Here is a 14527-nt window from a genome sequence, read left to right on the forward strand (position 1 = left end):
TCCACAAGTTTATACCACATACTTTGTGGTCAAGTTTACATCATAATAGAAATCAATTCCCCAACTGTCAATTAAAGGCCAAAAAATCAGTGTTGCTTTAACAATTGATGGAAAACACATCATTACCTTTACCTTTATATTGAAAAACATGATTTACGAAATGTGACTTGACCATGACAAGCTACCAAATCTAGTAAAACCATGTTTTACTCAATAAAGTGCTCTAAGAGGAATGTAGCGGATTTTCTTGTTGAACACCTTCACCAACTTCTTTCTGCACGGGCACTTTGACCCTAAGACATTTCTCTGGATGGAGCCTCCAACATGTGGCTCTTTGATGACCACCTCTATTGTAATTACTACAAAAATTCCTCTTCCTCTAGACCTGATTAACCTACTTCCTTCTCTGATGTGGAGAAGGCCTTTCATGCATCATTCTCTTTCTTTTTGCCATTCTCTTCCAACACTCAACAGTCATGTGGTTATGTAAACCACAAAAACCACAAGTCTTTATATGCCATGATTTATGCTCATCATTAACATGCTTGTAATCAAAATGAACTCTAGAATATCGAGACTTGCTATACCTCTCTTGGCTATCTCTGGTGTGATTCTGGTTATGAGAGCTTGCCTCAGCTCTTCCTATGCAATGTGCACTGCCATGGGAGGATGTTAATGTGTTCCCATTATTCTCTTTCCTTGACGGTTTCAACAATTTCTTGGGAGCTTCTGATACCTTTGAGCACTCTCCTTCAGTGTATCCCAAACCTGCAAATCTAGGTCTTTGTACAACCTCCAATGGTTGAGTCATTCCTTGTCCATTAACAACATGTCCTCCTCCTTTATACCCTATCTCGGTAAGGAGTCTCATGCTAGTTACTGTAATGGGTACCTCCATGTTTCCAACAGAAAGAATGTATTTGAAAGTGAAATTGAAGAATGATCAACATTGTTTACATCAACTCTCGATGTTGAAACATGTGATGATGCCTTTACTAAGCCTTCTTTGCGCTTCAATTCTTCCAAGGCCTCTTTCATGGCACATAACTGAAGATACAATACTTGCTTCTCCTGTTTCTCTTCTCATAGAATTCTCCTCAATTCAACATTCTCTTCTTGAAGGCTCTGATTGATCTCCTCATCTCAATGATGAGAAGACAATGAAGAAGATGAATGTACACACTAGGGGGTAGATGAAGCATCTTCCTTTGCTCTTTCTTTCTCCCATTCCTCTCTTGCCATTTTCTTCTCATAAGCTTCATACATTATGTCCACCGTTTTTGACATGATGAGGAAGGCCTCGTACATATCTCTATCATCCTCTATTTTATTTCTTGTTGCATGTTCAGTTGTTCACACTCGCAATTTACATCAACGAGAAGACTAGTTTAACACCAAACTTGATTTGAATCTCTTTAGCTATTGGAATTAACCAAGATCTTTTACTTTTGTGATGTTATTAGAATTATATTTAAAAGAGTATAAAATAACCACATGTGCATATTGAAAGAAGAGGAAACATAATGATGATAAATAAATCAAGAACACATAACATATTGGTAACGAATTTCACCCAATGTGGGTTGCATCTCCAAGCTCGGTGTCAAGAGTGGGGAGGCCACTTCATTAAGTGTTGAAAATAATGATCATGTACATGGTATGTTCTTTCTCATTAGAAGGAAAAATACCATCAACCTAAGTGGCATGTCTCTCCATGAGACGTTCTCCCTATGGGTACCCTCAATCAAATGGGTCATCCTTCAGCATGACAATCTAAACAAATCTCACATGATGTGGCAACAAGTATCCCTCAACATAATGGTAATCAGGGCTCTCAACAATAAAGGCATCATCTCAACAAATCAAGAAGAAAGACATGGCATAACTGCAACATAGACCTCTGTTGGGCCTCAAAATAGTCCCTATTTTCACTCCATTATTCACCAATATTTTCACATTTTACCTTCATGTCACCTCCATTCCACCTCCATATCATTACATTTACCTCATTATTGGGTTCTAACAATACTTTTCCAAAGTTTATTAATTCTTAACATTTCTAAGTGAATTTATGGCTAAAACTTAGAAAATAATATGCTTAAACTTATACCTAACAATTAGCATGAGTTTGTTGACATGTGTAGGCACAAAGGAAGCTTCCAAGGCATCTTTATGTGGCCTTGAATGATCAAATTCGAATTTGATAAGATAAGCTTCATGGAGAAGATCATGGACCTCATGGAGGAGATCATGGAGGATAGGGTTATGTGTCATCATTGGTTGAGAAATATGTGGGTCAAAGGAGAGAATAGTGGGTCTACATTTATGAGGTTGTTATCATAAGTTTTTGTATAAATAGGAGTACCTCCTCCATTCCAAAGAAGAGGACTCTTAGAGCATTGTATCCAATTGATGATGGAATAGAATAAGGCTTCATTTTGCATATATTGTGCTGGCATCATCACAAGCTTACGAGTTTCCCTGGTCGATAATTTATGCAGCAATTTAAGTCCAATAAATTGCTCAACATCACTTTCGAATATGGTGAAAAAATGTAAAGCTCAATAGCTAAAATGGGCTGCACCACTGAATTCTTGGCAATACGGGGTGTAAAATCTATTGTAAACTTGTCCAATTCTGACACCGTCAAATTTTGGACCCTCAGGAATCTTAAAGATTCCACCAAATATTCCAGCCAGAAAAATGACTATAAAGTTGGCATCATTCCCACAATGGAAAAAATCAGCGTCCAAGGGAATCTTTTAGATTCCCCAAGATTCTCCAACAATTATGTATTATTGGGCACTTGCATTCTACTTCTCAAATGGAGATTTTGTCTGCACTATTGGATTCCTGGGGAGAAAACATGCCAAAATGACTACTAGCATGACAAATTCTATCATTGGCATCTTTGGCTCTCAAGGAACCTTTTCAACATCAAAATTTTCCTAGGTTCATGGTTTCACTGCTGTGGCCCACTGATGGTTCTGTTGGTCGGAATTCCTCTGCTGTTCGGGTTGCACCTCCACTCTGCTATGCTCTGCCCCAGTTGACTATTTGGAGAAGGTTTGTATAGTATATGGGCAATGAAGCCACCAAGGAACGATTTGTGGCTCATTAGTGGCAGAGTTCGCTAGCTCGACAGAGGTTAAGGGTTCGAATCTTATATTGGAAATTTGTTTTGACAGTTCGTTCCCTAGAGGTTAAGTCTTGGCTAGAGGTTATAACATTTTTTTTTCTGTGATCTGTTGGTGGTCGCATAAAAGAGACAGAGTTTATGGTTATGTATTATAACCAAATAACATTAAAATTAGCGGAGTTTGTTTCGATGGTTAGTATATAGTTTAATATATGGTATGAGTTTGTTCTGAACCATACCATAACAAACCTTACCATGAATACGGTATATTTTTGTTGGATTTAATACAACCGTTGGTTTATATTAATACAACCATATTTTATTATATGGTTATTTTAAGATATAGTTTTTTCTTATATGGGGTGTATAGATATATTTTTTTTGTTTGTTTCTAATGACTTTTATCACTATATGAGGATATGAATATCATTTTTTTGTCCTTTTTCAGATGCAAGAGCCAATGATGGAGTGCCATGTGTCGATGGATGATGGGCTGCCATGTGGGTCCCGCTTGGTGACTGGGCTGCTGATGAGCCCCAAATTTGGTAACATTTTAGGCTCATTTGGCCTAACTACCCTTGTTCAATCCTTCATTTTTCATAACTTATGCATTATTTTTTAGTATGTTTATGTCATTTGTAGGAATAAGGGTAGTCACTATTCCTAGGTGGCTAGCACATGCTCATTTCAAGATTTTTTGACACATGTTGAAGCAAAACCGAGCAGACATGGGCTAGGAGACAGCCAAGCTTGGGTTGAGGATTCATAGGGGGGTTGTCTATGGCATTAAATAGCCTCCCTCAGGGTCTTCACCCCCAACTCCGAGCTCCAAAGGCCACCAAAACGGATCTAGAAGGCAGCCAAGCAGATTTCTTGGAAGGAGCTGTTCACTCACAGTTTGGGCAGCCAAGTCCCATAGATTTAGGAGGCCAACTAGGGCCTCATAGTGTATAAATGTTAAGGCTTCAGCCTTCGAAAAGGACTTTTGAAAAATTCTTGCATATTCTGCACTACGTGCTGCTACCTCTGTTTTGTTCTTTTGTAGCCATTATTGGCATAACTCTTGACTTATGATTATTTTTTTGATAATGGGAAGCAGTTAGATTTGATATCAGATCTGAGTTTTTTATAGGAGCCATAGCTCTCGGGGTTTGGCCCAACCTGAGAGCCTAGGGCCTCCTTATTTGTATTGTTATCTTTCCTTTCAGCACTGTGATTTTCCTTTTATGCATCTGAAACGAAGTTTGTTGAGCTAGATTTAGTTGTGTTGGTTAAGTAGGTTATTATTGAGGAATAGAATTACTTTAGATGTGTAGAATAGATTGATAAGATAAAGATTGATAAAAGCTCCATAAAAGGGTTGCCTGCCCTCTCAGTTTCACCTCTCCCTTATTGGATCAGGGGCTGGAACTGTGGAACCAGTGCTGCTCAACAAAAACACTAGTTTGCTTGACCATGCAATCATTGGTGTAATGTTTTTCATTTGTAGAAGTTAGTCATGCGTTCAGACCTTTTTAGATGTTCCTTTGATTAAGTGTTGTACATGGTTCTCTTTGGAAATAAAGCTGCTGTTCATTTGTTTCGTTGACAGTTTGGATAGATTAGCTAAGATTTCGATTGTATGCAGGGTTTGGTTGATTCAGTTAAGTGCACACCGTGCAGGGCATATCCATCTTTCTCTCATCCACCTAAGCTTCGTCCAGGCCAGCTGCTCCATCTCCTAGTTAGCTTCTTTGTCTCACAACTACTCTTTTGTCCACATAACCCTATCTTCTTGCTCTTCCATTGCCTTAGCCTTCCTTAATACAAGTTAGCTCTCCACACCCTCTCATCACTTCATCCATTAGTCATTGGGTCATCTCAGACCCCTACCCTACCTCCCTATCCATTCATGCATCCTCTTTCACTCACCCATTTTCCAAAATCCAATGTCAGAACATCCTGTAGAAATTTCTGAACATCCTGTAGAAATCCCTGAAACATCCTGTAGAACCCCTCCAGACTTCCTGTAGAAGCTCACAAGTGAGGTTGCTGGATAGCCAAACTTGGTGAAACTCTCTGGAAGGGTGTTAGGGACTCCTGAGACCCTCTCTGAACCTTCCCAACCTTTTCCAAACATTTCTCCTCCTTGATCCACCCCTGCAAAGTAAGAAGCCAGTTAAAAGTACATGTATGATAATTTTGATAACGTAATCAAAAATACAAAAAAGATGTGTTCTTTAGATAGAGATAGCATAGGCATGTGCATTTCACCTTTGTAGAAGTAATGGCATCTTTTTCAATGGTTTGCATCCTCTCCTTTGCATCAGTAGGACTAGCTGGTAGAATTAGGGTTTGTTAGGGTTTATGTTACTCTTTGACTTTCAGTTTCTTTCCACAAGTAGATCAGATTCCTTTGAGTTAGCTTCCATCCATCAGGTACAAAGCTTCTTCTAAGAGCTCATAGAAGTTGGCTTGAGCCCCTAGCGGACTTGTGCCAGCTGACCAGTGACAGCTGCGGCAAGAGCCAGTACTTGTGCATACAGCATCGTCGCTTCCAAGTTTGTTACGAACTACCAGGTTGATAAGAGTAAAGAAGGGAGTCCCAAGAGTTGCAGCATTATTGCTGCAATACTGGAGCCCACCAGCTGCCATGTGGCACACCGTGGGCCTCGCTTTTTCCCTGTCTTGACAAACTTTAAAGAGCCATAAGTTGGTCATACAAGCTCAGATTTTAGTGCCATCTTCACCACTAGAATTATAATGTCGAGAACTACAACTTGGTATTATTTTGGCTACATTTTGAAGACTTTGATTTTTGAGCCTTTCTGGAACCACGTTCAATTTCTGAGCATGTTTGGAGCCACCTAGATCATTCCCCCCACTGAGGAGCCTTTTTTCCTCCAAAAGCATTAACATAATCATCCACTATTGTGTTACATTTTCTACACCACAAGTGTCATGACAGATCACCCTTCCTTCTCCTTCACCTTTGTCCTTCGGAGCCATAAGTGATGAACCAACACCTGCATCCTATGCAAACCTATCGTACATCTTTGGAAACTAATTGCTCAATTACATGACCAATAATGACCCAAGAATCTCCATACTTTCCATGAGTTTATAACACATACTTTGTGGTCAAGTTTACAACATAATAGAAACCAAAATTCCCCAACTATCAATTAAAGGCCAAAACATCATTATTACTTTAACAAATGATGTAAAACACATCATCACTTTTACATTTATATTGAAACACATTATTTACAAAATGTGGCCATGACAAGCTACCAAATATAGTAAAACAATCTTTTACTCAACGAAGTTATCCAAGAGGAATATAGCGGATTTGCTTGTTGAACACCTTCACCAACTAGTTTCTACACAGGCACTTTTTCCTTAAGACGTTGTTCTGGATGGAGCCTCCAACATGTGGCTCTTTGATGAATACCTCTATTGTAATGAATACAAAAATTATTCTTCCTCTAGACTTGCCTAACCTACTTCCTTCCCTGATGTGGAGAATGCCTTTCACACCTCATCCTCTTTTTTGTTGCCATTCTCTTCCAACACTCAACAATCACATGGTTATGTAAACCACATAAACCACAAGTCTTTCTATGCCATGATTTATGCTCATCATTAACATGCTTGTAATCAAAATGAACTCTTGAATATCGAGACTTGTTGTACCTCTCTTGGCTATCTCTGGTGCAATTATGGCAATGAGAGCTTGCCTCATCTCTTCCTCTGCAATGTGCATTGCCATGGGAGGATGGTGATTTGTTCCCATAATTCTCTTTCCTCGACAGTTTCAACAACTTATAATACCTTTGAGCACTCTCCTTCAGTGTATCATAAACTTGTGAATCAAGGTCTTTGTACAACCTCTAATGACTGAGTCATTCCTTGGTGATTAACACCAAGTCCTCCTCCATTATATCCCATCTTGTTAAGGAGTCTCATGCCAGTTCCTGTATTGGGTACCTCCATGTTTCCAACATAAACAATGTTATTTGAAAATGAAACTAAAGAATGATCAACATTGTTTACCTCAACTGTTGATGCTGAAATAGGTGGTGATGGCTTTGTAAAGTCTTTATTGCACTTCAATTCTTCCAAGGCCTCTTTCGTGGATCGTAGTTGAAGCTGAAATCTCTGCTTCTCCTCTTTCTCTTCTCATAGAAGTCTCCTCAATTTAGCATTCTCTTCTTGAAGTCTCTAATTGATCTCCTAATCTGAATGACAAGAAGATGATGAATAAGATGAATGTACTCGAGGGGGTAGATGGAACTTTGACCTCTTCTCTTTCTTTCTCCCCTTCCTCTCTTTCCATTTTCTTCTCATAAGATTCATACATTATATCCACCATTTTTTAGATCCTAAGGAAGGCCTCGAACATATCTTTGGCATCCTCCAGTTTATTTCTTGTTGCACGTTCAATCGTTCACACTCACAATTCACATTAGCAAGAAGATCCCTCTGATACCAAACTTTCTAACAACCCTGGTGAAAATTCAATGTAATAAAAGTTAAAAATAATAACCACAAATGAATGGGACACTTATTCCAAGTTTAATGTTTGGCAAGACATCCTAGGGGGTGTTCATTTGGTTGTTTATGGCTAAGGAAATTAGCAAAGTCAATGGCTAAGGATTTGGAAAGGAAAAATGGAAATTTTGGCACAATTATTTATAAAAATAATGGAAATTAGGAAAAAAAAGAGGTGAAGGTCACAAGTTTCATGTGAGGAGGAAAATGAAGGAAAATAATGGAAAATAAAGAAAATAGAGGCCTCATTCATAACAAGGCTTCTGAGGATTGGTTGGTAACCTTTTGTTAGTTTAGCTTTGGAGCACATTCATTATTCTCTCTCTCTCTCATACTCTTGGACACTTAGAGTTTTCTTTGATCACTTTGGCGTTGGAGCAAGAAAGTTAAAGAAGGAAAGAGGAAGTAAGGATCAAGCAGGGAAAGGCAGGGAAAGGCAGGATCAAGCAGGGAAAAGCAGGATTAAGCAGCTACAATAGGACTCATTGCAGGTATCGAGTTACATGTGTATTTTCCTGGCTAGATTTTGCATACATGGGATCACATGTGTTTATTTTCTACCATGGCATGGGTTTTGCCAGGAGTGACAGAATTTCCAGCCTAGCCTTTCCATTCCCTGATAGCTTTGATGAGATGGGTTCTCTCATTTGGTTTATGTGGGATGGCTAGATTGGATTCAAAGCTAAGTGGGGTGGATCTCTGAATTGAAAAAAACATGGTGTAGTGGTCCCTAAACCAGACTAAGGATGCATGAAGACACTAGCTTAGTAACCCCTGAACTATAATGTGGGTTGTAGTAAAGCCATATTATGTGCCTCAGTGGGCCTAGGAATCCTTTCTGGTGAATGGAAGGATATATGGTAAAAACAAGAGGTGGATTTTTTCTCCATTGGGCCTAGTGATTCTAGGATGGAATGCATGGTAAATCCTGGAGAGTATGTCTCAATGTAGGGCCTAGTGATCTTTGGATATGACTATAGATGCACGGTAAAGTCTGAGAGACTAGGAGGCACTCAAAGTCCTCACGGTGTAGGCAGATAACTTCGGTGGCATCCACATTGATTGGTGTTTTTTATGTGTTCTATGAGTCCCACATTCATGCTTGGAATATGGCGCGAGACTGAATGGCTGAAGAGAGACTTGGCTTAGCCAATCTATGGTCAGGTGGAATGTGGTAGTCCCATCATCAGTTGGTTCATTCCATTGATTAATGAGAAATTTAGTCCATTAATTTTCATGTGTAAATTTACTGGTGTAATATGGATTTCGATGGCTGATATGTTTATTGTATTTATGTTCCTATTATGTTGGTTATGTGAACATTTTATGACAGTAGCTATGTATGGCTCTCAACATGTTTTTACTTGTATATGAATGGATAATGTGTTTATGCCCTATAATATGAACATGAAACAAGTTACATGAGGGAACAATGGATTATAACGATTCTTAGATAAGTATGAGATCCATACACTTAATTTTGTTGTTTACACCCATAGGTTACATGCTGATGATATGTTTGACGAAATGCTTGTCATGGCTAGTAGGGGTCTGGTTAAGGTCTTCTTGAGTTTATTTCTTTTTCTTCATTGTTTCCCTATACTTTTATTGATTTCAAGCTTTCATTCCATTTTGGGTGTTGGCCTAAGCTATGGGCCTGAAAAAGTGGCTTAAATCCCTTAGTTGCTGGCATAAAACTAGAAATTTGGGTCCACAGTCACTGACATGTGGGCCTATGAGAGCGACTTTAGGTTTCTGGTCGCTCCCTTAGCCATAGAATGAGAGCGACTATGGCCTCATAGGTCCAGAACAATAGTGGGACCCAAGGACATGTTATTTGAGTGGGTGACTTGTCTCTTGAGGTTTCTGTTGATGATGTTGAATGACTATGTGTGACATTTCATCGTTTCCACTTCCTTGAGGTCATATGGGAGGTCGAATCTAATCATAGTAGCCTCTTGTCTCATGTTTACCCTCATTGGCATGATTACTTGGGTGGATGTGGGAGGAGGGTGTTACAAACTTGATCCAAATCTCTTAAGCTACTAGAATCAACCAAGATCTTTTACTTTTGTGATCTTATCAGAATTGCATTTAAAAGAGTATAAAACAACCACATGTGCATACTAAAATAAGAGTAAACATAATGAAGATCATCAAATCAAGAACACATAACACATTGACAATGGGTTTTAGCCATTGTGGGTTAAATCTCTAGGCCCATTATCAAGAGCAGGGAGGCCGCTTCATTAAGTGTTGTAAATGATGATGATGTACATGGTATGTTCTTTGCCATTACAAGGACAAATACCCTCAACTTGAGTGATGTGTCTCTCCATGAGATGTTCTCCCTATAGGAACTCTCACTCAAATGGGTCCTCCTTTAGCATGACAAGCTAAACAAATATCACATGATATGGCAACAAGTATCCCTCAACATATTGGTAATTAGAGATCTCAACAATAAAGACATCATCTTAGCAAATCAAGAAGAAAGACATGGCATAACTACAACATATACCTCCACTTTTGAAGATGGACGAAAAATGCAAAGCCCAGCTGCTAAAATGGACTGCACCACTGAATTTCTAGTGATGAGTGGTGTAAAATTGTTTGTAAACTTGTCCAATTCTGACACCATCAAATTTTGGACCCTCGAGAATCTTGAAGATTCCCTACAGATTCCTTCCTGAAGATGGTTGGAAAATCCGCTACTCAGATGGAAATTCTACTGGACTCCCTGCATAATTCTGTGAAAAATGACTATAAAGTTTGCATCATTCCAAAACTGGGAAAAATCAGCCTCCAAGGGAATCTTTTAGATTCCCCAAGATTCTCCAAAGATTATGTACTGCTAGGCACCTGCATTTTGCTGCTCAGATGGAAATTCTGGCTACAAGGTTAGACTCCTGGCAAGAAAATGTGAAAAAATTACTATAAGCATGACAAATTATATCATTGGCATCTCTGGCTCTCAAGGAATCATTTCAGCATCAAAATATTCCTAGGTTCATGGTTCCACTATTATGGTCCACTCATGGTTCCGCTAGTTGGAACTCCTCTGTCGGTCCACCATCCGGGTTCCGCCTCCGCTCCAGTGTGCTCTCACCCGTTTGACTGTTTGGAGAAGGTTTATATAGTAGATGAGTAGCACAGCCACCAAGGAACGAGTCCTGGCTCATTAGTGGTGGAGTCTGTTAGCCCAACAAAGGTTAAGGGTTCAAACCCTGTATTGGCAAGTCATTTCGATGCTTTGTTCCCCGATGGTTAAGTCTTGGCTAGTAGTTATAACATTGGTTTTTTTTATGTGATTTGATGGTGGTCATGTAATGGAGGAAAAGTTTATGATTATGTATTATAACCAAATAACACTAAATTTGACAGAGTTTGTTTCGATGGTTCGTATATAGTTTAATATATGGTATGAGTTTGTTCTGAACCACACCATAACAAACTTTACCATGAATACTTTATATTTTTTTGGATTTAATACAACCATTGGTTTATATTAATACAACCATATTTTATTATATGGTTATTTTAATATATAGTTTTGTTTTATATGGGGTGTATAGATATATGTTTTTTGTTTTGTTTTTGATTTTTGTCACTAGATGAGATTTTTAATATCATTTTTTTTGTCCCTTTTAAGATGCAAGAGCCAATAATGGAGTGCAATGTGTCTATGGATGATGGCCTGCCATGTGGGTCCCACTTGCTGACTGGGATGCCATGACACTGTGGGCCCTGCTTTTTCCCTATCTTGTCAAACTTTAAAGAGCCATAAGTTGGTCGTACATACTCAGATTTGAGTGTCATCTGCACCACCAGAATTGTAATGATGAGCATTAAACCTTGGTATTGGTTTGGATACATTTTGAGTAATTTTATTTTCAAGCCTTTTTGGAGCCACCTTTGATTTCTGAGTGTGTTTGGAGCCACCTGGATCATTCCCCCCCACTAAGGATATTTTGGTCCTCCAAAAGCATGAACATAATCTGCCACTATTGTGTTACATTGTCTGCACCACAAGTGTCCTAACTGGTCACCCTTCCTTCTCCTTCAGCTTGGTCCTTCAGAGCCATAAGTGATAAACGACACCTGCATTCTCTGCAAACCTGTGGTACATTTTTGCAAACTACATGACCAATAATGACCCAAGCATCCCCATACTTGCCACAAGTTTATAACACATACTTTGTGGTTAAGTTTACGTCATAATATAACTCAATTCCCCAACTATCAATTAAAGACCAAAACATTGTTGTTGCTTTAACAAGTTATGGAAAACCATCATCACTTTTACATTTATACCACAACAGATGATTTAAAAAATGTGGCCATTAACAACTACCAAATCTAGTAAAACCATATTTTACTCAACAAAGTGATCCAAGAGGAATGTGGCATATTTTCTTGTTGAACACCTTCACCAACCAGTTTCTACACGGGCGCTTTGTCCTTAAGGCACTGCTCTGGATGGAGCCTCCAACATGTGGCTCTTTGATGACCACCCTTGTTGTAATGACTGTAAAAAGTCTTCTTCCTCTAGACCTTCTTAACCTACTTCCTTCCCTGATGTGGAGAAAACCTTTCACACCTCATCCTCTTTCTTGCTTTCATTCTCTTCCAGCATTCAACAATCACATGGTTATGTAAACCACAAAAACCCCATCTCTCTATTCCATGATTTATGATCATCATTAATATGCTTGTAATAAAAAAGAACTCTAGAATATAGAGACTTGTTATACATATCTTGGCTATCTCTGATGCGATTTTTGCGATCAGAGCTTGCCTCATCTCTTCCTCTATAATCTACACTGCCATGGGAGGATTGTGATGCGTTCCCATCAATCACTTCCCCGACGGTTTCAACAATGTATTGGGAGTTTCTGACACCTTTGAGCGCTCTCTTTAAGTATATCCTAAACCTGCAAATCGAGGTCTTTGAACAACCTCCAATGGTTGAGTCATTCCTTGTCCATTGACAACAAGTCCTCCTCCTTTATACCCCATGTTGCCAATGAGTCTCATGCCAGTTCTTGTAATGGGTACCTCCATGTTTCCAATAGAAACAATGTCATTTGAAAATGAAAATGAAGAACAATCAACATTGTTTACCTCAACTATTGTTGCTCAAACAGGCGATGAGCATTTTCTAAGCCTTCATTGCACTTCAATTCTTCCAAGGCCTCTTTTGTGGCTCGTAGCTGAAGCTGCAATCTCTGCTTCTCCTATTTCTCTTCTCGTAGAAGTCTCCTCAATTTAGTATCCTCTACTTGAAGGTTTTGATTGATATCCTCATCTGAATGATGAGAAGATGATGAAGAAGATGAATGTACACTCGAGGGGGTAGATGGAGCATCGTCATCTGCTCTTTCTTTCTCCTGTTCCTCTCTTTCTATTTTCTTCTCATAAGCTTCATACATTATGTCCACAATTTTTGACATCCCAAGGAAGGCCTCATGCATATCTTTGTCATCCTTTATTTTCTTTCTTATTTCACGTTCAATCGTTCACACTTGTAATTCAAATAAGTCTCTATTCCACCTATGGCGTTCAATGGTTTAAGACTCGAATATGCCCTTGATGGCAGTTCGACTTATATATCCCGGAAAGATCGCATGGAAGCAATACTAAAGGATAACGGTCTAAAGGACTTCGTTGATCAAGAAGTCCCCAAGCCGACTGGTGCTGCTAGATTAGCTAAATGGAAGAAATGTGTGGTTAGAGCAAGGAGAATCCTTCTGGAGGGAGTTCGAGATCACATAGTCTCGAGTCTCCATGGGAAGGAGAAACTGTTTTCAATGTGGAAAACATTGAAAGATCTATATCAGAATAGCAGTGATTAGAGGAATTTGGCACTGAAAGACAAGCTTTGGAAGATCGAGTGTGAAAAGGGTGACACGATCTCTATGTATCTGAACAAGCTCACCACATGTAGGGATGAACTTAGAAGTGTAGGGATCGTGACATCTGATGATGACATGGTGAGTCTTGCACTCCTCGGTCTTCCTAAGAGTTGGCATAGCTACCAAGACTCGGTTAATGGAAGAGAGAAACTGCCAGATTGGGAACGACTTTGGTCGGATTTGATGCAGGAGGAGATAAGAAGAAGCACCAAAGATGGTTCTTCATCCATGGAGGATGAAGAAAATTGTGCCTTAGCGAGTAAGGTGAAGAAGGGGAAGGAGAAGGTTTCTCATTCCGAATCCAGTTCTTCCCATGGTGGGAAGAAGTTTGACAAATCGAAAGTGTGATGCTTTCATTGTCATGAGGTGGGCCATTTTGCTACAAATTGTCCACTGAGGAAATCTAAGAAGGGATCTGTGGAAGGATCAGAAGGTGAGGCACTGGCCTCACAATTCGAGTTGGATTTCACACTGTTCGCATGCATGGTTTCATCCATGGTGGGAAGTGGTTGGTTTCTTGACAGTGGAGCTTCTTTCCACATGACCGATGACAAGAGTTTGTTCAGTACTTTGGAGGAGAAAGATCTCCAGATATCCATAGCGATGGGTAATGATAAAAAGTATAGTGACTCAAGTGTAGGCACGATTATTTTTCAGAGGGAGCATGGAGCTTGCCTTACCTTGACCGATGTAAAGTATGTACCAAGACTGAAGAGAAACTTGGTGTCGATCACGATGCTGGAAGACAGAGGCTATGATGTAGTCTTCAGTAAGGAAAAGGTTTTCCTTAGACACATCATCACTAGAAAAGTGAAGCAAATCAGTTCACGAGTCAAGAATCTATATGCTCTTGAGGTTCAAGATGCATGCAAAGCCTTTAGGAGCAAGGAAACTAATGGAGACTTGGTGGTTGAGAGGGAGAATACATTACCTCTCAACA

At 39.3% G+C, this 14527-nt stretch overlaps 1 pseudogene; it reads left to right on the plus strand.

Annotated features, from left to right (window-relative positions):
• Window positions 1–3394: 3394 nt before the first annotated feature.
• LOC149162612 (protein Iojap-related, mitochondrial pseudogene) overlaps window positions 3395–14527 on the plus strand; it is a 41289-nt pseudogene continuing 30156 nt past the window's right edge.

The sequence above is a fragment of the Pinus tabuliformis genome, chromosome 5_2, assembly GCF_031772625.1.
Source record: "Pinus tabuliformis cultivar Carrire ecotype Pingquan chromosome 5_2, CPIR1, whole genome shotgun sequence".
NCBI classification, from domain to species: domain Eukaryota; kingdom Viridiplantae; phylum Streptophyta; class Pinopsida; order Pinales; family Pinaceae; genus Pinus; species Pinus tabuliformis.